The following is a 23,550-nucleotide window of genomic DNA, read 5'->3' on the forward strand; positions in this document are numbered from 1 at the left end:
TGGAGTTGAGAGGACACACAGAGTACCTTCGGGTTCAGCTCCTGCCATGGCCGCCGAGCCAGAAAGAACCAAGCTTTCAGTGACTTTCAGCCACTTTGTTGCCCATTTTTTCTCTTCTGCTGCATTTTTCTTTTTTCTTTTCTTTTTTATTTTTTGAGACAGAGTCTCGCTCTGTCTCCCAGGCTGGAGTGCAGTGGCTGGATCTCAGCTCACTGCAAGCTCTGCCTCCCGGGTTCACGCCATTCTCCTGCCTCAGCCTCCTGAGTAGCTGGGACTACAGGCACCCGCCACCTCGCCCGGCTAGTTTTTTGTATTTTTTAGTAGAGACGGGGTTTCACTGTGTTAGCCTGCAGGGGCCTTTGAAAACAGTATGCTGAGAATAGATAGGGCTCAAGGACAGTATCTCCAATTGAACTTTTAGTGAACTCCCGTAGGCGCCAAGAAGGCGGGCAGATAAGGAAGAGCATAGAAACAAGGAACTGAGTAGAAGGTTACATGTGGGAAAAGAAAGTTTGTTTTGCATTGCATTCTTTCTGCTGACGTGGGGTTTATGGAGTATAAATAAAGTGAGGCGGAGGCTCTGAGCGCGGCCGCCATGTTCTCTGTGTGTCTTTGTCTTTTGTGTGTTCTTTCATTCTCCACCACCCCCGGCACGGACCCCAGCATTAGCCAGGATGGTCTTGATCTCCTGACCTCGTGATCCGCCCGTCTCGGCCTCCCAAAGTGCTGGGATTACAGGCTTGAGCCACTGCGCCCGGCCACTGCTGCATTTTTCTCCATCTCCAGGTACAGTTCGGGATGTGGATGCCTGTTCCCACACAAAAACACTTGGCATTCATTCCTGATACCCCAATTCATCCCGATTTTCCTCCATTTAAAGTCAGACTCACCTACATGTTTGGTCAGAGAGATGTGTGTTTTAAAAATCCCTGAGGAAGGAGGCAGGGACTGTGCCCTCAGATGATTATTGGTGAAGTGGATTTATGCTTAATTTCAGTTTGAGAGAATGTTGCTGTGTCTCTGCCTAGGACAGGCAGCCCATTGTGGCCCTGGGTGACAAGGGAAGTCCACAGAGGCCCAGTGTTTGTCACCTGTGGCTACCAGTGTCTGCAGAGCCAGAATTGAGCTACTCCCTTGAAAGGATGAGCGCTGATGGGCAGTTGTATGCCAAGTTGCTATGGGGCTTGTTGATCTCTCAAATTCCAGGTGACAAGATCAATCCATCCTTCAGGGGCTCCTTCCAGCAGACTCTGGCAGTTACAAACTGGTTCAGGTGTGGAAGATCATACCACTTTACCTTTGGTTTTTCTTTGTAAAACAAATAATGAAAGACAGATGAAAACAAGAATTCTACCACTGGGCAGGCAAGAATTCTCTTCTGGAAAACAGAAATTTGTGACTCTTCCCCACATTGGTCTTGAAAGAGCTTGGCTGCAGAGTGGCTATTATTAAAATGTCAAAAAACAAACAAACAAACAATCAAACAAACAAAAAAAACAAAAACAGAAGATGCTGGTGAGGCTGCAGAGGAAAGGGAATGCCGATACACTGCTGGCCAGAGTATAAATTAGTTCATGGAAAATTTAAAGCAGAGAGAAGTTTTGAGATTTCTGAAATAATTTAAAACAGAACTACCTTTCAACCCAGCAATTCCTTTACTGTGCATTTACCTAAAGGAAAATAATTGTTCTGCCAAAAAGACAGATGCACTTGCACATCCGTCACAGCACTATTCACAGTAGCAAAGCCATGGAATCAACCTAGGTGGCCATCAGCGGTAGACTGGATAAAGGAAATGTGGTACATGTACCCCATGGAATACTATGCAGACATGAAAAGAATGAAAACATGTCTTTTGCAACAAGATGGATGGAACTGGAGACCATAATCCTAAGCAAATTAACATAGGAATGGAAAAGCAAATATCACGTTCTTGTGTATAAGTGGGAGCTGAGCATTGGGTACACATGGATATAAAGATGGGAAGAGTAGACACTGCAACTACTAGAGGGAAGAGAGAAGGAGGGTGGAAAGAGCTGAAAAACTACCTATTGGGTACTATGCTCACTGCCTGATGATGAGATCATTTGTGCCCCAAACCTCAGTATCACCATAGCATTAGCATCTCCAGGGAACTTGTTAGAAATGTAAATTCTTGGTCCTTACCCCCACCTACTGATCAGAACCTTGGGGATGGGACCCAGTGATTTGTACCTTAACAAGCCTGCAGGTGGCTCTGAGGCATACTCAGGTTTGAGAGTTCTTGGTGTAGGCAACGCTCAGCTCTGTCTGTACACTCTACAGTTACCTGAGGTAGAGTGTTAAATATTCACTGACATTCACAGCCTCTTCCTGCAAATTTTGAGTTAATTGCCCTGGGATAGGACACAGGCATCAGTATTTTTAAAAACTCTTGTCTTAGGTAGTTTTAATATGTAACTATCCAGCAAGAGGTACTAGACTGCTTTTGTCACTAGCTCTGAGCACCCCAAGATCATTCCTGCCTGCTTTTATGACCACAACCCTTGCTGTTTCATGGATTTGCCTGGGTGTGAGAGGTTCCTGTCTCATGTTCACTCTCTGCTCTGGAGAGTCAGCTGCTGCCAACAAGTTTTCTTCTCCACCACCTCTCCCATCAATCTTACCCAACCTCAGTAGTTCCCTGGGCTGAAGCCAAGCTCTCCCAGGCAGCCTGGCTGGGAGCTTTGCAGTCAGGGGCCGCACACTTACGGCTTGTAACAATGAGCTGCTGACACCACCCACTATTTGCTGATGAGGGAACCACCACAGAAGTGGGAGCCATAATTCAGGGACACCTGGTAGGGGAGAGAATTCTCTTCACAGGTGTAGCCCCCAATGATCTTGTCATCATTGTCAAAGGGGACAGCAACTGGAGTGGAGATGGGAAGGGAGAAGGCACCTCAGTAGCATATTAGGGGTGGCACTCCCTGCCTGCAGTTGATTTCTGCTAATTAGAAATCCTTAACAAGCACAGTGAGTCTATGCAAGGGAGGGAGCACTGCCATCCCTGGTGAGCATCACTGGATGTGGCTCCCAAGTCTTTGTGTCTGCAGGGTATGTAGCTAGGTGCCCAGTGGGGGCTCATATCTTTCCTGGGATCACCAGGCTGAGGTCCTAAGGGATGTCCTCACAATGCTTCCAGTCGGATTGGAGTTAGGATGTGGTTGGTCACCCACCGTGTGCTTCTCTCTTTTATTGATCGCCTGTGCACTTCCTCTGGCAATTTGAGCCCTGGATTATCAGGATACTTTCCCCAAGCTAGGAACACCCCTTGGCTGTGTAGACCTGGCCATGACCAGCTTCCCCCTCAGCTCAGATCTGTGCAGTCAGGGCAGAGGTGATGGCAGCCCCCAGGTTCACTTCGGAAGAACATAGGTAGATGTTGTTATTGGCCAATAGAACAGCAATTCTTAACCTTGGCTGCATGCCTGGAAATGTTAAAAATCACCTAGGAAGCTTAAAAGCTCAGTACACAGGCTGCACCCCAGAAACATGAAGTTAGAACTTCTCCAGGTTAGTCTGTGGCATCAGTAATTTTTCAACCTCCCCAGGTGCATTCGTGGTTAAGAGCAGCTGTAGTGGTGCTATTCTGGTGCTGTCGGAGCCAAGCCTGAAGACTGCTGCTTCATTTCATAGGCCTGTCCCACTTGGTCTCCTAGCTTTACCAACCACAGCACAGATATGGATGAATGACAGTGCTGGGAGTGAAGTCACGGAGAATGTGAAAGAGGTGAGGCTTAAAGAGAGCCCAAGGAAGATGAGGAGAGATGCCAGATGGAGGAAATAGAATACCAGAACACAGTCAAAAGAGGAGAGGTAGCAAGAATGGAAGGGCATGTGTCTGCCAGGAAGGATGGTGGGTGGGGCCTGAGGCAGGGCATGAAACTCACCAGTAGCTCCCACAAAGACAAGGATCGGGAGTGGATTCACGATGGTAGAGTGTACCTGGCTGGTGGTGGAGGACCCGTCTTTATACCTCCTGAGGATCGGAAGAGGAGGTGTCTGTGAGGTGAGGGTCACCTTCCTCCCAGTACAAACACACCTGCAGCTTTCCCCTTCCCGGGGTCTTGCATCAGCTCAGCTATGTTTGGCCACTCTGTGAGTTTGTGATTCACAGGTGATAAGGAAACTTGCCTTCTGAGAGCAGGGAGGGAGACCGGCTGTTTCCTGCAAGGATGCTGGAATGGGAAAGACAGGGGAAGCCAAACCCCGGATCACACAGCTGGGCTTTCTTAGGCCGAGGAGATGAGGGTTAGAAAGAGGGAGAATGGCCTGGCTGTTTAAGAATCCTTTTAACTATTGGGGATGTATTTAATGTACTTAAGGAAGGGAAAGTGTTGGTAACAAGCTTGCTTTTCAGTGTCCTGAAGCCCCAGTGAGAGGAGCAAAGTCTTATCTAAGGCTCATTCCTGTGAATATGAAGATGCTTCTCTCCAGTCAGTGTGCGGGAAGGTCAAATCCAAGGCTTTGGGGAATGAGAATTCCAACACTAAGGGGTAAGGAGAAGGAAGACTCAACATTCTATACAATTCTGGGCCTCCAGGTGGTTCTCCTTCCTACTAAGGCTCAAGGATGGGGAGTGTTTCAAAGAAGGAGGGGGCACAGTTTAGGTAGGAGCTTACTCAGTGCACCTGGAGGATGGAAAACCAATGGCGCACTCCTCCCCTTCTTCAATGTGAAGACATTTGTCTCTCTCATGTGCATCCTGTCATAGGTTCTTTTTCTGCAGCCTCACGGTTGCCCTGGCAACCTGCACTCAGGGTGATGCAAACTGACCCACCTGTTCGTGACTGACAGTCTAAACCAGAATGACATGCCCCCAATCAGATGTCAGAGTTTAGACCATGGTAAACCTGGGTTACGATCTGATCTGAGAATGAGCAGTAGGTAGAGATTTAAGCACATGGTAATTGGGTCACATATTGGGTTCAGTAACGAAGATGTGGAGGGGTGGGTCTAGAATTCTCTATTTTAGATGCAGTGAGATTATGCTGGGCTCAGTACAAAGTGAATCTTCTCAGAGAATACCCTGATTTGGGCCCTACCAAGGCTACTAAGACACAGTTGTGTAATTGACTGAGGCATAACATGACCAGAGCATGTGGAGATGGAGACGCTGTGTGCGCTCAGGTCTAATGATGAAAGGAGGAGCTTCCTTATGAGGATGCTTTCCCTTCTCAGCAACTCTGAGCTCAGGTTGGTGATGGGCAGGAGTTCAAGTTTGAATTCTTTGAAAGGTAAAGGAAACAGTTATGTTCTGGAGACAGTGAACAAAATGAGAAAAGCTCAGAAATTTGGTGGTGCAATTGGACATGGACAGGGGGCTAGAGGGAGGAAGCAAATGGAAACCAGAGACAATTGGAGAAAATGCCAAAGTGGGGCCCGTGGAGTTCAGAGGATCCACGGAGAACCTTCGGGTTTGGCTCCTAGAATGGCCGCCAAGCCAGCTTCCCCACAGCCAGGAAACCCACTGCTCGGAGACCCCCTCTCCACCTGTACCCCTTCTAATCACTGATGAGCTCATACCTAACACTGCTATCCTTAGATGGTGCATGGTGCCTGACTGCTTTACAAGAGTTTTCATGTAAGCAGCAGTGGTATGTTGCTTTTCATTTATGTTGAGTTTCACAGTTTAACTTCCCACAAGCATGCTAATTGTGATTTGTGCAGAGCAAAATTATTTCCATTTATAGCGGAAGACAATGAGACTCAGAAGGATTCTGTCTTGCCTGAGAATACAGACATTGGCAGAGCTGATCATAAGGCCAACGGAAGCCATGGAGAGCGTTGTGAAGTGTGGGAATTGCTGCAGGTGGCATCTAAAATATTTATTGGGGATCAAGGCAGAGGTCCCCAGAGGACAAACTGTACATCTGATTCCTTCCTGGTGCTTTTCTTCCTGGCAGAAATAGATGATTGAATTCATGTCTCTCCTGACACCTTGTCTCAGAGCCTTACCTTGCCACAGTTCCAGACCCATCCAGGCCATGACCGCCATGTAGATGACACACCTCTCTGCTCGTGAATAACTGGCCAAGCCTGAGGTAGCCAGGTTTTGGAGCATTGATAATATGGGCTTTTCCTGTGTTGTCCCTAAACATGTTGTTTCATTTTGTCCCATTGTCATGGGGTCTTCGCAGAACTCCTGCCTTGGAGGATAAGGAGAGACTCTTCCTCTAGCAACTATAGACACCAGTGTGCACTAAACAGGGAGGTGAACCTCGGTAGAAGGTGGAAACAATTTTTGGAAAAGGGGATTTTTGGATCAGTGCTTGTGGCTCTGACTCTGTGTCTGAAAAGTAACACCCAAGAATATGAGGATTTTCTGTATCTAGAGCTTGAATACAAGCCTTCTCCAGTATTTTGTGCTCTTCCTTAAATGATCACAGTATAGTCTGAGGTCATCTTTCTTCAAAAAGGAATGACCTTACAGGCAGAGACATAGCTGTAGGTGTTACAGTATGAGCTGTTACCTCGTTATGTAGATTCAGATGTGTAGGACAGGTTGAGATACAGTTGCCCAGGCTCCATTTGGAGGACATGCCATTCTTGGTACTGTTCATTCTGAACTATGGATTTCTTTGTCTACTTTTCGAAGATACCTTTCCATCTTGTGTTTAGTGCTTAGCACACCAAACCACTGTCTTTCAATTATGATAACAGTGAGTCATTTCTGTGTGCTTACTATATGCCACGTAACTTACTATACAACATGTAACTCATATAAGTTAAGAATGTTTTTTTCATTTTATCATCACAACCACTTTGGGATTTTACATTTTACAGATGATTGAATGATCATTTTACAGATGATCGAATGAGTTTTCTGGAGCTAAAGTGACGCTTCCATCTCCCAAAGCAGCAGCTCCCAGCCAGAGCCAGCCCTCCCTGCACTCAAGACCTTGGCAAAACAACCAGAGCCGGAAAGAACCACAAGAGAAGCTTTCAATCACTTTGTCCCCCATTTATTTCTCTTCTCTCCTGCATTTTTCTCCATCTCCATGTACAGTTCGGGATGTGGATGCCTGTCCCAACAAAAAACACTTGGGGATTCATTCCTGATACCCCAATTCATCCCGATATTCCCCCATTTAAAGTCAGATCTCACCTACCTGTTTGGTCAGAGAGATGAGTGTTTTCAAATCCCCAAGGACGGAGGCAGGGACTGTGCCCTCAGATGATTATTGGTGAAGTGGATTTATACTTAATTTCAGTTTAAGAGAATGTTGCTGTGTCTCTGCCCAGGACAGGCAGTCCATTGTGGTCCTGGGTGAGGAGGGAAGCCCACAGAGACCCAGGGTTTGTGACGTGTGGCTGCCAGTGTCTGCAGAGCCAGAATTGCGCGAATCCCTTGAAAGGATGGGTGCTGATGGGCAGGTGTATGGCCGGATGCTATGGGGCTTGTTGATCTCTCAAATTCCAGGTGACAAGATCAATGCATCCTTGGGGAGTCCCTTCCCAGCAGGCTCTGGCGGCTACAAACTGGTTCAGGTGTGGAAGATCATACCACTTTACCTTTGGTTTTTCTTTGAAAAACAAACAACAAAAGACAGGTGAAAACAAGCATTCTACCAGTGGGCAGGCAAGAATTCTCTTCTGGAAACGGGATGTCTGTGGCTCTTCCCCACATTGGCCTTGAAAGAACTCGGCAGCAGAGTGGCTATTATTAAAATGTCAAAAACACAGAAGATGCTGCTGAGGCTGCAGAGGAAAGGGAACGCTTATACACTGTTGGCCCGAGTGTAAATTAGTTCATGGAAATATTTATGCAGAAAGCAGTTTGGAGATTTCTGAAATAATTTAAAACAGAACTAATATTCCACCCAGCAATTCCTTTACTGGGCATTTACCCAAAGGAAAATAATTGTTCTGCCAAAAGGACAAATACTCTTGCACGTCCGTCACAACACTATACACAGTAGCAAAGCCATGGAATCAACCTAGGTGGCTATCAGTGGCAGACTGGATAAAGGAAATGTGGTACACACACTGTGGAATACTATGCAGCCATGAGAAGAATGAAATCATGTCTTTGCAGCAACATGGATCAACTCGGAGACCATAATCCTAAGGAAATTAACATAGGAATAGAAGACCAAATATCACATTCTCACGTATAAGTGGGAACTGAGAATTGTGTACACATGGATATAAAGATGGGAACCGTAGACACTGCAACTACTAGAGGGAAGAGGGAAGGAGGGTGGAAAGGGCTGAAAAACTATCTATTGGGTACTATGCTCACTTCCTGAGCGATGAGATCATTTGTACCCCAAAGCTCAGCATCACACAATATATCCATGTAACAAACCTGCACATATAGCCCCTGAATCTAAAATAAAAGTTGAAATTATTTTTTCAAAAATGGGCCCTGGGCCCAAAGCGACGGCTTACACCTGTAATCCCAGCACTTTGGATCACCTGAGGTCAGGAGTTCAAAACCAGCCTGGTCAACATGGTGAAACCCTGTCTCTACCAAGAAAAAAAAAAAAAAAAATTAGTTGGATATGATGGTGGATGCCTGTAATCCCAGGCACTTGGGGGGCTGAGTCACTTGAACCCGGGAGGCAGAGGCTGTAGTGAGGAGAGACAATGCCACGGCACTCCAGCCTGGCTGTGTTTGATTCAGAAGGAGATGTTTTGTGTGAAGGCTGAGGTGGGGGCTCTTCAGAGCCTCTGTGGGAAGGAGGGTATAAGCCGTGGTGGTGGACAGAGTTGTAGCTTTCTGCTTCTTTGCCCTATTGTCAGGACCCAGAGGTGAACAGTACTAGCCTCCATCCCAACCACACGCTCTGGAGACCTTCACATCTCACGGTTCCATGTGAGCAAATGGACTTGGAAAGCTGTGTGGCCTGAGAACATGCAACCACATGGCCTGCTCTCACTCAGTATTTTGTCTTGGATTTTGAATAAGCATTTTTTTGCTTGTTAGGTGTTTTTGTTGTTGGTGGTGGTGGTTTATTTTACACTAAACACTTGGAAGAAATCCCATGGTTATCTGTGATTTTCATGCCCTGTTTCTGCTGACAACCCTTCTGAGTGGGGTGACTCACTTTTCTGTGTAAAGAGTCTACGTGGCCCAGGTAGGAGGTGAAAGCAGGTGTCTGGAGGCCATTGGGATACTTATGTCTGTCTCTTGGCTTCAGGTAACCAGCTGGGCTTTGATAGGAATGATCTGAATGGAGACAGAAAATAGTTGAAACTAACACTCCCCGCCCAGCCCTGTTTCTTTGAAGCGTTTGGTTCTTCCCTTGACTCTTGAGTGATGATGACATTCAGACGTGGCACTGACATTATGGTAAGAAAGGGAAAAAGTGTATGTTTCTTCTCTATCTGTCTACTGTATATATTTCTCCATAAGCCGACAAACTCAAGGCTGTAAGGTGAACTAGTGTCTGTGTTTGGATTCCATAAAAAAAAATCCATGTTGAACAAAGTAATGTTTTTATGCAGTGACTTTCTGGGTAAACTGTGTGTATCTGTCCATTGTATGTGAGCGCTGAGCCCTGTTTTCCTCTGAAGGTAGTAAGTGGTAGCCGTCTCCTCACATGAATCACACATCTGGAGCACAGATGACCTTCTCAAGGTAATTGATCTTACACATTTACCGTTTACCAAACAAGTGTCTGATGCATACTTGGGTGTATTCCACAGCATGTGGACTACGGTCCCCTGTGTTTGCCAGGAATGCTGTGCTCCATGTAAAGGTTTTATTCTACTCATCACTGTAATTTCCACGCTGCTCCGTGGACACTCGGAGGCCTGTGCTCTGTTCTCTGTAACTGGAATTGTGCTCTGAACTTGTCTGTCTCCGTTGGCTGTTCTTGGCCTTTGGTACCAGCTCCCAGGAGTGTCCACAACCACTTGGGACAGAAGGTGAAGGTGGAATTTCAAAGTGAAGCTTGCTTGGATCTTCAGTGACAACCTTGGACCAGCTACGGCCAGAATATGGGCCCTCTCAGAATTGCCAGGAGGAGGCTTTGGCAGGTGCCACACGTGCCACAGGGCCATGCTTCTCTCTGCTGCGTCCAGTGGGTGCAAACCAGCCAATGTGTGGCCAGAGTGGCTGGATGGTGTCACAGCCTTCAGGTGTCTTTCCTTCCACCTTTTTAAAAGAATCCCAAATAACTCACTTGAAGTGTCTTAAAGGCGAGCAAGTTTTATGAAAATGAATCCTTCCTAGTTAATTAATCAAATGGGTGAATCCTGACCCTCTCTAGTTTCTTTCCCTGCTCAGAGTGGGGAGCTGTTGGTAGCTGTGGGATATACTGCGGCGTCCTACCCCAAAGGCAGAGGAGAGGAAAATACAGTGTGCAGAGATGAGCTTGATTCACAAGTTGCAGTCAGGATCCCGCTATGGTAGGCGGGACATCTCCCTAGCCTGCTCACAGAGATGGAACTAGGGAATTGAGGGAAGAGTTAAGGGGGTCAGGGAGATTTACTTGAGTCTGATTTTCCAGGTGAATGAGAAGGGGGGCTTGGTCAAGTGTTGGGTGCCGATACATTCCTGGGAGAGGCACATCATCACTAATGGCATTTGTCATTATTGTTGTATGTTAGCAATAAGATTCAGCTGGTGAGATGTTTTGGGCCACCTCGAACATGCTGACACATTTTCTGTGCTGTGATTGTGCTGAAGGCAGAGTAGTTCTAACCACTGTGAGAACCCAAATAAAAATCAATACCCCCCCCAAAGACCACCTTTCTGAAACACACGTTTCTCTAGAAAACAGTACCCCCCTTTCTCCCAAGATTCTTATTATTTTTGGATTCCATCTCTTTGTATGTGCTAATCTAGTATACCATGGAACACATTTTGGGAGCTGGGGGCTCTGCTTACTTTTAAGGGGACATTTGTGTCTGACCTGGGATTGGTGTATGCTTTCCAGTGTGAAGGAGTGTGAGGGAGCAGACACAGACACAGAGAGTGAGAACAGGGTCACTTTACAGGTATAGAGACTGCAGCGGGACAGGTGTTGGCAGCTATGATGTCCTTAATCCAGGCCAAATAGTTGTAGACCTTGGTGTAGACTCCAGGCTTGTTCTTCTGGGCACAGCCATAGCCCCAGGAGACAATGCCTTGGAGCTGTCTGTTACAGACCACAGGGCCACCAGAGTCACCCTGGGGGGAAGAAGGGACAAGTAGTATGGAAAGATGGAGGAGGAATATAGCTATATTTACTCTGAACCTTAAAAGACCCCTTTCCAGCCAGTTCTGTGACTCCACATCCTTCTCACCGTGGCCCATTCTCTGTTCTTCCTAAGCAGACAGCATGCAGCCCAAGGGAGCCTTCCTGACTTCTCCATGGGGGCACTGCAGGGAGCCTCCTCAGCCCCGCCACCTTGGCAGTTCCAATCTTTTTCCTGGGTGTGGCCTGGGTATCAGTGGGAGCCTCAGCATGGGAAGGGTTGTTCAAATCATCTGGCAGGAATCCTTGCCTCCCTCAAGGAAGCCCACACAGAACATGTTGCTGGTAATCTCTCCAGAGTAGGAGGCTTCACACTCAGCCTGGGTCGGCACAGGAGCGTCCAGGCACTGCAGCTTGTCTGGGTAGTCAGCTGTGAGGATCAGGAAGAGATCAAAGAAAGTAGAAATGTGGGTTAGGCCAGAGGAGACAATAATCTAGGATGGAACATTGAAGAGGAACACTGCTCCTGGAGAGGACTCCAAAACATAAGTCCTGGCAAGGGACTGTGGCTTTTAGTTCCCAGAATGATCATTGTTGAACCCTTCCCAAGACATGATCACAGCAAGTTCTCCATTTGTCCTGTCTTCGGATTTTAGGAGACAAGTCCTTAGACTTTGCCTCTCTCTCGTGTTCAGTGCAGAGCCTGTGTGTAATGGGCACTAGAGAAGTGTGTTAAGCCTGGAGGCATGAGGATTCAAGTTCGGGGGCATGCTTCAATCTGGAAATTGTGAGGATGGAGGGAAGTAGAAGAACAAAGGGTCCCACTCACCACAAAAGCTCAGAGTGTTGCCCCAGCCAGAGATGAGGCACATGGTGCCAGCAGCTGGAGGGGCAGTGGGCAGAGAGATGGTGGAAATGCGGGCATTGATGACGGCAGGTGAGGAGAGCTTGATCAGCACGATGTCATTGTTCAGAGTCTTGTTGTTGTATTTGGGGTGGCTGATGATCTTGGCCGCGTTTATGAACTGCTCAGTCCCCTCCAGGACTTCGATGCTGTGCTCTCCCAGTCTCACCTGGATGCAGCTGATGGGCAGGGCAGGCATGGTGAAGACCTTCCTCCACTGCTGGGGTACCCATCTCACCTTCCCCAGGGTCCTTAAGCTCCCTGCTCATAGACAGCTCTGGAGGCATGGGGTGGGGTGTGTGGCCATATCTCATGGGCAGTAGAGGGATGTGGGTCAGTATAGGTATGAGACCCAGGTCTTTTCTGCTTCAGAGGTTGATGGTAGTGGGGTGGGGAAGAGTCAAAGGGATCCCACTGGAGGCTGCTCCTCAACCCACCTTCACAGTCTCTTTCCCACAGTCTCCACAGTCACTAGCACTGTGGGCACAAGGAGCTCCTTGAAGTTTTCCCAGCATTCTTCACCCCAGGCCTTTGCTAACTGCGCACAGCACCTGTTCCTACCTCCCTTCTTAATCTAATCCAAGGGTAGCCATAGCATTAGCATCTCCTGGCAACTTGTTAGAAATGTAAATTCTTGGTTCTTACCCCCACCTACTGATCAGAACATTGGGGATGGGACCCAGTGATTTGTGCCATAGCAAGCCTGCAGGTCGTTCTGATGCATGCTCAGGTTTGAGAGTTCTTAGTGTAGGTCATGGTTCTCAGCTCTGTCTATACACTGTACAGTTACCAGAGGTAGAATGTTAAATACTCACTGATATTCATACCCTCTTCCTGAAAACTTTGAGTTAATTGCCCTGAGATAGGACACAGTTATCAGTATTTTTAAAAACTCTTTCTTAGGTGGCTTTAATGTGTAGCTAACCAGCAAAAGTACTTGCCTACTTTTCTCACTAGCTCTGACCACTCCAAGATCATCCCTGCCTGCTTTTATGACCACAACCCTTGCTGTTTCATGGATTTGCCTGGGTGTGGGAGGTTCCTGTCTTATGTTCACTCTCTGCTCTGGAGAGTCAGCTGCTGCCAACATGTTTTCTTCTCCACCACCTCTCCCTTCCATCTTACCAAACCTCAGTACTTCCCTGGGCTGAAGTCATGCTCTCCCATGCAGCCTGGCTGGGAGCTTTGCCGTCAGGGGTCCCACACTTATGGCTTCCAGCAGTGACAGGCTGAAACTACCCACTGTTCGCTGATGAGGGAGCCACCGCAGAAGTGGTAGCCAGAATTCAGGGACACCTGGTAGGGGACAGAATTCTCCTCACAGGTGTAGCCCCCAACGATCTTGTCATCATCGTCAAAGGGGGCAGCAACTGGAGTGGAGATGGGAAGGGAGAAGGCAAGTCAGTAGCATGTTAGGGGTGCTGCTCCCAGCCTGCAGTTGCTTTCTGCTAATTAGAAATCCTTAAGAAGCTCAGTGAGGCTCGACAAGGGAGGGAGCGCTGGCACCCCTGGTGAACATCACTGGATGTGGCTCCCAAGTCTCTGTGTCTGCAGGGTACATAGCTAGGTATCCTGTGGGGGTTCAGATCTCTCCTGGGGTCACCAGGCTGAGCTCACAAGGAATGTCCTCACTGTGCTTGCTGTGGGATAGGAGTTGGGGTATGATTGTCTCACCCACTGAGTGCTTCTCTCTTTTATTCATCAGCTGTGTACTTGTCCTGGCTATTTAAGTCCTAGATTATCAGGATACTTTAGCCAAGCTAGGAAAACCCCCTGGCTGCGTAGACCTGGCCATCACCAGCTTCCCCCTCAGCTCAGGTTTGTGCTGTGAGGGCAGAGTTGAGGGAAGCCCCAGGCTCACTTCGCAGAACAAATGTAGACGTTATTATTGTCCAAAAGAACAGCAATTCTTAACCTTGGCTGCATGCCTAGAAATGTTAAAAATCACCTGGGAAGCTTAAAAGCCCAGAACACAGGCTGCACCCCAGACAAATGAAGTGAGAATTTCTAGAGTTGAGTCTCTGGCACGAGTAATTTTTCCACCTCCCAGGTGCATTCAAGGTTAAGAGCAGCTATAGTGGAGTATTCTGGTGCTGTGGGAGCCAAGCCTGAAGCCTGCTGCTTTATTTCATGGGCCCGCCCCACCTGGTCTCTCTTCCCAGCATCTCCATCTACAGCTTGGATATGGATGAATGACAGTGATGGGAGTGAAATCAGGGAGAGGTGAAAGAGGTGAAGCTTAAAAAGAGCCCAGGGAGGATTGGAAATAGAGATGCCAGATGGAGGAAACAGAACATCAGAGCACAGTTAAAAGAGGAGAGGTGGCAAGAATAGAAGGACATGTGTCTGCCAGGAAGGGGTGTGGGTGGGGCCTGAGGCAGGGCATGAAACTCACCAGCAGCTCCCACAAAGGTGGATTGGATTCGTGGTGGTAGAGTGTGCCTGACTGATGGTGGAGGACCAGTCTTTATACCTCCTGAGGATTGGGAGAGGAAGTGTCTGTGAGGTGAGGGTCACTGCTCCTCCCAGGACCAACAAACCTGCAGCTTTCCCCTTCCCAGGGTCTTGCATCAGCTTGGCTATGTTTGGCCACTCTGTGGGCTTGTGATTCACAGGCGATAAGGAAACTTGCCTTCTGAGAGCAGAGAGGGAGACCGGCTATTTCCTGCAAGGATGCAGGGATGGGGAAGACAGGGGAAGTAAAGGCCCGGATCACACAGCTGGGCTTTCTTAGGCCGAGGAGATGAGGGTTAGAAGGAGGGAGAATGGCCTGACTGTTTAGGAATCTTTTTAACTATTGGGTATGTATTTAATATACTTAAGGAAGGGTAAGTGTTGGTAAGAAGCTTGGCTTTTCAGTGTCCTTGAGCCCCCGTGAGAGGAGGAAAGTCTTATCTAAGGCTCGTTCCTGTGAATATGAAGATGCATCTCTCCAGTCAGTGTGTGGCACGGTAAAATCCAAGTCTTTGGGGAATAAGAATTCCAACACTAAGGGGTAAGGAGAAGGGAGACTCAGCATTCCATAGGATTCTGGGCTTCCAGATGGCTCTCCTTCCTACTAAGGCTAAAGGATGGGAAGTGTTTCAAAGAAGGAGGGGGCACAGGTTAGGTGGGAACTTAGTCCATCTCGAGGATGGACAACCAATGGTGCACTCCTCCCCTTCTCTAAGGTGAACACATTTGTCTGTCTCATGTGCATCTTGTTATAGGTCCCCTTTATGCAACCTTAAGATTGCCCTGGAAACCAGCACTCAGGGTGATGCAAACTGAACCACCTGCTCGGGACTGATAGCCTGAACCAGAATGACATGCCCCCAGTTAGATGTCAGAGTTTGGACCATGGTAAATCTGGGATAGGATGTGATTTGAGAATCAGCAGTAGGTAGAGATTTTAGCACATGGTAAATGGGTCCATATTGGCTTCAATAACAAAGATGTGGAGGGGTGGGTGTAGAATGTTCTATTTTAGATGCAGTATGTTGTATGCAGTACAAAGTGAACCTTCCCAGAGAATATCCTGATTTGGGCCCTACCAAGGCTACTAAGACACAGTTGTGTAATTGACTGAGGCATAACCTGGCCAGAGCAGCGTGGAGATGGAGATGATGTCTGCAGTCAGGTCTAATGATGTAAAGAAAGGAGGAGTTTGCTTATGAGGGTGCTTACCCTTCTCAGCGACTCTGAGTTCAGGCTGGTGATGGGCAGGAGTGAGCAGAGTTCAAGTCTGAATTATTTGAAAGGTAAAAGAATCAGCGATGTTCTGGAGACAGTGAAAAAAATGAGCAAAGCTCAGAAACTTGGTGGTGAAATTGGACATGGCCAGGGGGCTAGAGGGAGGAACCAAATGGAAACCAGAGGGAATTGGAAAAAATGCCAAAGTGGGGCCTGTGGAGTTGAGAGGACATACAGAGTACCTTTGGGTTCAGCTCCTGCCATGGCCACCGAGCCAGCTTCCCCACAGCCAGGAGACTCACTGCTCGGAGACACCCTCTCCACCACGTACCCCCTCTAATCACTGATGGGCTCAAACCTAACACTGCTATACTTAGATGATGTATGGTGCCTGACGGCTTTACAAGAGTTTTTACGTTAGCAGGAGTGGTGCATAGCTTTTTGTTTATGCTGAGTTTCAAAGTTTAACTTCCCACAAACATGCTAATTGTGATTTGTGCAGAGCAAAATTATTTCCATTTATAGAGGAAGACAATGAGATTCAGAAGGATTCTGTCTTGCCCAAGAATACAGATCTTGGCACAGCTAATCATAAGGCCAACTGAAGCCATGGAGAGCGTTGTGAAGTGTGGAAATTGCTGTAGGTGGCATCTATAAGGAGATTTATTGAGGATCAAGGTAGAGGTCCCCAGAGGACAAACTGTACATCTACATCTGATTCCTTCCTGGTGCTGTTCTTCCTGGCAGAAATAGATGATTGAATTCATCTTTCTCCTGACACCTTGTTTCAGAGCCTTACATTGCCATAGTTCCAGACCCATCCAGGCCATGACCGCCATGTAGATGACACACCTCTCTGCTCATGAATAACTGGCCAAGCCTGAGGTAGCCAGGTTTTGGAGTATTGATAATATGGGTTATTTCTTTGTTGTCCCTAAACATGTTGTTTCATTTTGTTCCCTTGTCATGGGGTCTTCACAGAACTCCTGCCTTAGAGGATAAAGAGACACATGCTCTAGCAACTGTGGACACCAGTATGCACTAAACAGGGAGGTGAACCTTGGTAGAAGATGAAAAATTTTTTTGGCAAATCGGATTTTTGGATCAGTGCTTGTGACTCTGACTCTCTGTCTGAAAGGGAACACTCAAGAATATGAAGATTTCTGTATCTAGAGCCTGAAGACTAGCCTTCTCCAGTATTTTGCACTCTTCCTTAAAGGATCACAGTATAGTCTGAGGTCAGATTTCTTCAAAACAGACTGACCTCACAGGCAGAGAAGACAGATATAGGTGGAGACTGTTACTTCATACTGTAGACCCAGATGTGTAGGACAGGTTCAGATCCAGCTGCCCAAGCTCAATTTGGAGGACATGCCATTCTTGGTACTGTTCAATCTGAATTATAGATTTCTTTGTCTACTTCTCTAAGACATCTTTCTGTCTTGTGTTTAGGGCTTAGCCCACCAAACCACTGTCCTACAATTATAACAGTGAATCATTTTTGTGTGCTTACTACACCATGTAACTTGCTATATAGCATGTAACTCATGTAAGTTCAGAATGTGTTTTTCATTTTATCATCACAACCACCTATGGGATTGCCCATTTTATAGATGATCAAATGAACTTTCTGGAGGTGAAGTGACTCTCCCATCTCCCAGAGCAGCAGCTTCCAGCCAGAGCCGGCCCTGCCTGCACCTAAGACCTTGGCAAAGCGACCAGAGCCAGAAAGGACCACAAGAGAAGCTTTCAATGACTTTTAGCAACTTCGTCCCCTTTTTTTTCTCTTCTCTCCTGCATTTTTCTCCATCTCCAGGTACAGTTTGGGATGTGGATGCCTGTCCCCACACAAAAACACTTGGGATTCATTCCTGATACCCCAATTCATCCTGATTTCTCCCTCTTTATTTATTTATTTATTTATTTTATTATACTTTATGTTCTAGGGTAGGTGCAGGTTTGTTACATATGTATATATGTGCCATGTTGGTATGCTGCACCCATGAACTCGTCATTTACATTAAGTATATCTCCTAATGCTATCCCTCCCCACTCCCCCCACTCCACAACAGGCCCCAGTGTGTGATGTTCCCCTTACTGTGTCCATGTGATCTCATTGTTCAGTTCCCACCTATGAGTGAGAATATGCGGTGTTTGGTTTTTGGTCTTGCGATAGTTTGCTGAGAATGATGGTTTCCAGCTGCATCCATGTCCCTACAAAGAACATGAAGTCATCCTTTTTTATGGCTGCATAGTATTCCATGGTGTATATGTGCCACATTTTCTTAATCCAGTCTGTCATTGATGGACATTTGGGTTGGTTCCAAGTCTTTGCTATTGTGAATAGTGCTGCAATTAACATACGTGTGCATGTGTCTTGATAGCAGCATGATTTATCGTCCTTTCGGTATACACCCAGTAATGGGATGGAGGGGTCAAATGGTATTTCTAGTTCTGGATCCTTGAGGAATCGCCACACTGTCTTCTACAACGGTTGAAGTAGTTTACAGTCCCACCAACAGTATAAAAGTGTTCCTATTTCTCCACATCCTCTCCAGCACCTGTTGTTTCCTGACTTTTTAATGATTGCCGTTCTAACTGGTGTAAGATGGTATCTCATTGTGGTTTTGATTTGCATTTCTTTGATGGCTAGTGATGATGAGCATTTTTCATGTGTCTGTTGTCTGCATAAATGTCTTCTTTTGAGAAGTGTCTGTATCCTTTGCCCACTTTTTGATGGGGTTGTTTGTTTTTTTCTTGTAAATTTGTTTGAGTTCTTTGTAGGTTCTGGATATTAGCCCTTTGTCAGATGAGTAGATTGCAAAAATTTTCTCCCATTCTGTGGGTTGTCTGTTCACTCCGATGGTAGTTTCTTTTGCTGTGCAGAAGGTCTTTAGTTTAATTAGATCCCATTTGTCAATTTTGGCTTTTGTTGCTGTTGCTTTTGGTGTTGTAGACATGAAGTCCTTGCCCATGCCTGTGCCCTGAATGGTATTGCCTCGGTTTTCTTCGGGGGTTTTTATGGTTTTAGGTCTAACATTTAAGTCTCTAATCCATCTTGAATTAATTTTTGTATAAGGAGTAAGGAAGGGATCCAGTTTCAGCTTTCTACATATGGGTAGTCAGTTTTCCCAGCACCATTTATTAAATAGGGAATCAGATCTCACTGCCTGTTTGGGTCAGAGAGATGTGTGTTTTAAAATCCCCCAGGAAGGAGGCAGGGACTGTGCTCTCAGATGATTATTGGTGAAGTGGATTTAAGCTTCATTTCAGTTTAAGAGAATGTTGCTGTGTCTCTGCCTAGGACAGGCAGCCCATTGTGGCCCTTGGTGATGAGCAAAGCCCACAGAGACCCAGGGTTTGTGACCTGTGGCTGCCAGTGTCTGCAGAACCAGAATTGAGCTAATCCCTTGAAAAGATGGGCGCTGATGGGCAGTTGTATGGTCGGTTGCTATGGGACTTCTTGATCTCTCAAATTGCGGTGGCAAAATCAATGCATCCTTGAGAGGCACCTTCCCAGCAGGCTCTGGCGGCTACAAACTGGTTCAGGTGTGGAAGATCAGGTGTGGAACTTTACCTTTGGTTTTTCTTTGAAAAATAAACAACGAAAGACAGATGAAAACAAGCATTCTACCAGTGGGCAGGCAAGAATTCTCTTCTGGAAAAGGGATGTTTGTGGCCCTTCCCCACATTGGCCTTGAAAGAGCTTGGCTGCGGAGGAGTTATTATTAAAATGTCTAAAAAATAGAAGATGCTGGTGAGGCTGCAGAGGAAAGGGAACACTTATACACTGTTGGCCACAGTGTAAATTAGTTCACGGAGAAATTAATGCAGAAAGTAATTTGAAAATTTCTAAAATAATTTAAAACAGATCTACCTTTCTACCCAGCAATTCCTTTACTGGGCATTTACCTGAAGGAAAATAATTGTTCTGCCAAAAAGACACATGGTCTTTCATATCTGTCACAGCACTATTCATAGTAGCAAAGCCATGGAATCAATCTAGGTGTCCATCAGTGATAGACTGGATAAAGGAAAGGTAGTACATATACACCATGGAATACCATGCAGCCATGAGAAGAATGAAGTCATGTCATTTACAGCAACAAAGATGGAGCTGGAGACCATAATCATAAGCAAATTAACATAGGAACAGAAAACCAAATATCACATTCTCATGTAGAGTGGAAGCTGAGCATTGGGTACACATGGATATAAAGATGGTAAGAGTAGACACTGCAACTACTAGAGGGAAGAGAGAAGGAGGGTGGAAAGGGCTGAAAAACTACCTATTGGGTACTATGCTCACTGCCTGAGTGATGAGATCATTTGTGCCACAAACCTCAGCATCACACAATATACCCATGCCATGTAACAAACCTGCATATGTACCCCATGAATCTAAAATAAAAGTTGAAGTTATTTTTCAAAAATGGAGTCTGGACCAGGAATGGTGGCTCATGCCTAAAATCCCAGCACTTTGGATCACTTGAGGTCAGGAGTTCAAAACCAGCCTGGCCAACATGGTGAAACCCTGTCTCTACTAAAAATACCAAAAAAAAAAAAAAAAAAAATTAGCTGGGCATGGTGGCAGGTGCCTGTAATCCGAGCTACTTGGAGGCTGAATCACTGGAACCCAGGAGGCAGAGGTTGTAGTGAGCAGAGATCATGCCACGGCACTCCAGCCTGTCTGTAGTTCAGCCAGAAGGAGATATTCTGTGTGAAGGCTGAGGTGGGGGCTCTTTGGAGCCTCTGTGAGAAGGAGGTCCTAAGCCGTTTCTGTGGACAGAGTTGCAGCTTTCTGTTTCTTTGCCCTTTGGTCTGGCCCCACAGGTGAACAATACCAGCCTCAATCCCGAGCACACGCTCTGGAGACCTTCACATCTCACAGTTCCATGTGAGCAAATGGACTGGGAAAGCTGTGTGGCCTGAGAAAAGGCAACCCCATGGCCTGGCTCTCACACGGTATTTTGTCTTGCTTTTTGAATAAGCATTTTTTTTGCTTGTTTTGTGTTTCTGTTGGTGGTAGTGGTTGTTTATTTTACACTAACCACTTGGAAGAAATCCCATGGTTGTCTGTGATTTTCATGCCCTGTTTCTGCTGGCAACCCTTCTGAGTGGGGTGACTCACTTTTCTGTGTAAAGAGTCTACGTGGCACAGGGAGGAGTTGGAAGCAGGTGTCTGGAGGCCATTGGGATCCTTATGTCTGTCTCTTGGCTTCAGGTAACCAGCTGGACTTTGATAGGAATGATCTGAATAGAGACAGAAAACAGTGGCTAACACTCCCCACCCAGCCCTGTTTCTATGAAGCATTTAGTTCTTCTCTTGACTCTTGAGTGATGACACTATTCAGATGAGACATTGACATTATGGTAAGAAATGGAAAAAGTGTATCTGTCTTGTCGTCTATCTAACTACTGGATATATATCTCCAAAAGCAGAAAAACCCAAGACTGTAAGGTGAACTAGGGTCTGCCTTTGGACTCCATAAAAACAAAATCCTTGTTGAATAAAGTGATGTTTGTATATAGAGAGTTTCTTGGTGACCCGTGTATATCTGTTCACTGTGTGTGAGCCCTGAGCCCTGTTTTCCTCTGAATATAGTGAGTGGTAGCCATCTCCTCACATGAACCACACATCTGGAGCACAGATGGCCCTCTCAAGGTAATTGATCTTACACATCTACTGTTTACCAAACAAGTGTCTGATGCACAATTGGGTATATTCCACAGCATGTGGACTGCGGTGCCCTGTGTTTGCCAGAAATGCTGTGCTCCATGTAGAGGTTTTACTCTACTCATCACTGCAATTTGCACGCTGCTCTGTGGACACTTGGAGGCCTGTGCTGTGTTCCCTGTAACTGGAAATGTGCTCTGAGCTTGTCTGTCTCCCTTGGCTACTCCTAGCCCTTGGTAGCAGCTCCCAGGTATGTCCACAACCACGTGGGACAGAAGGTGAAGGTGGAATTTCAAAGAGAAACTTGCTTAGATCTTCAGTGACAAGCTTGGATGAGCTACGGCCCCAACATGGGCCCTCTCAGAATTGCCAGGAGGAGGCTTTGGCAGGTGCCACAGGTGCCATGGGGCCTGCCTCCCTCTGCTGTGTCCAGTGGGTGCAAGTCAGCCAACGTGAGGCCAGAGTCACTGGATGTCACGGCCCTAAGATGTCTTTCCCAAATAATTCACTTGAAGTGTCTCAAAGGCAAACAACTTTTATGAAAATGAATCCTTCCTCAGCTAATTGATCAAACGGGTGAATCCTGACCTCTCTAGTTTCTTTCCCTGGTCGGAGTGGGGAGCTGGTAGTAGCTGTGGGATTCACTGTGGTGTCCTACCCCAAAGGCAAAGAAGATGAAAATAATGCATGCAGAGCTGGGCTTGATTCCCAAGTCGCAGTCAGGCTCCCGCTGTGGTAGGCGGGACATCTCTCTAGCTGCTCACAGAGATAGAACTAGGGAGTTGAGGCAAGAGTTAGGGGGCCAGGGAGATTTACTTGAGTCTGATTTTCCAGGTGAATGAGAAGGGAGTGCTTGGTCGAGGGTGTGATGCTGACACATTCCTGGGAGAGGCACGTCATCACCATCAGCAGTTGTCATTACTGTTGTGTTTTAGGAAGAAGATTCAGTTGCTCAGATATTTTGGCCAGCTCGAAGATGCAGGCACATTCTCTGTGCTATGATTTTTCTGAAGGCAGAGTAGCTCTTACTTCTGTGAGAAGCTCAAATAAAAATAAACACCACCCTCCCAAAGACCACCATTCTGAAACATACTTTTCTCTGGAAAACAGTGCCCCCCTTTCTCCCAAACTTCTTCTTATTTTTGGATTCCATCTCTTTGTATGTGCTAATCTAGTGTACCATGGAACACATTCTGGGAGCTGGGGGCTCTGCTTGTCTTTAAGGGGGACAGCCCAATCTGACCTGAGATTGGAGGATGCTTTCCAGTGTGAAGGAGTGCAAGGGAGCAGGCACAGACACAGAGAGTGAGAGCAGGGTCACTTCTTTGGTGAAGAGACTGCAGAGGGAGCAAGGGTTTTAGCTGTTGGCAGCTATGGTGTCCCTAATCCAGTCCACATAGTTGTAGACCTTGGCGTAGACTCCAGGCCTGTTCTTCTGGGCACAGCCATAGCCCCAGGAGACAACTCCTTGGAGCTGTCCATTGCAGACCACAGGGCCACCATTGTCAAGCTGGGAGAAGAAAGGACAAGTTGTATGAAGAGAGAGATGGAGGAGGATTATAGCTACATTTACTCTGAACCTTAAAAGACCCCTTTCCAGCCAGCTCTGTGGCTCTATGTCCTTCTGATGGTGGCCCTTTCTCTGTTCTTCCTAAGCAGACAGCATGCAGCCCAAGGGAGCCTTGCTCACTTCTCCATGGGGGCATTGCAGGAAGTCTCCTTAGCCCTGCCACCTTGGGAGTTCAAATCTTTTTCCCAGGTGGGGCCTGGGTATCGATGGGAGCCTCAGCAGGGGAAGGGGTCAAATCACCTGGCAGGAATCCTTGCCTCCCTCAGGGAAGTCCACAGAGAACAGGTTGATGGTAATCTCTCCAGGGTGGGAGGCTTCACACTCAGCTTGGGTCAGCACAGGAACGTCCATGCACAGTAGTTCGTCTGGGTAGTCGGTTGTGAGGATCAGGAAGAGATCAAAGAAAGTAGAAATGTGGGTCAGGCCAGAGAAGGAGACAATAATCTAGGATGGAACATTGAAGAGGAACACTGCCCTGGAGAGGACTCCAAAACATAAGTCCTGGCAAGGGACTCTCTGGCTTTTAGTTCCCAGAATGATCATGGTTGAACCCCTCCCAAGATGTGATCACAGCACA

The 23,550-nt window shown here is 46.9% G+C and overlaps 1 long non-coding RNA gene across 1 annotated transcript in view; it reads left to right on the forward strand.

The window, feature by feature from the left end:
• The window catches only part of LOC105471236 (uncharacterized), a 96,306-nt gene that overhangs the window by 32,875 nt on the left and 39,881 nt on the right, over positions 1-23,550 (forward strand). Inside the window, exon 3 of the long non-coding RNA XR_011621891.1 lies at positions 17,340-17,542. This is a non-coding gene — a long non-coding RNA (uncharacterized lncRNA). The remainder of the gene's footprint in view (positions 1-17,339; positions 17,543-23,550) is intronic.

This window comes from Macaca nemestrina, chromosome 4, assembly GCF_043159975.1.
Source record: "Macaca nemestrina isolate mMacNem1 chromosome 4, mMacNem.hap1, whole genome shotgun sequence".
Lineage (NCBI taxonomy): Eukaryota > Metazoa > Chordata > Mammalia > Primates > Cercopithecidae > Macaca > Macaca nemestrina.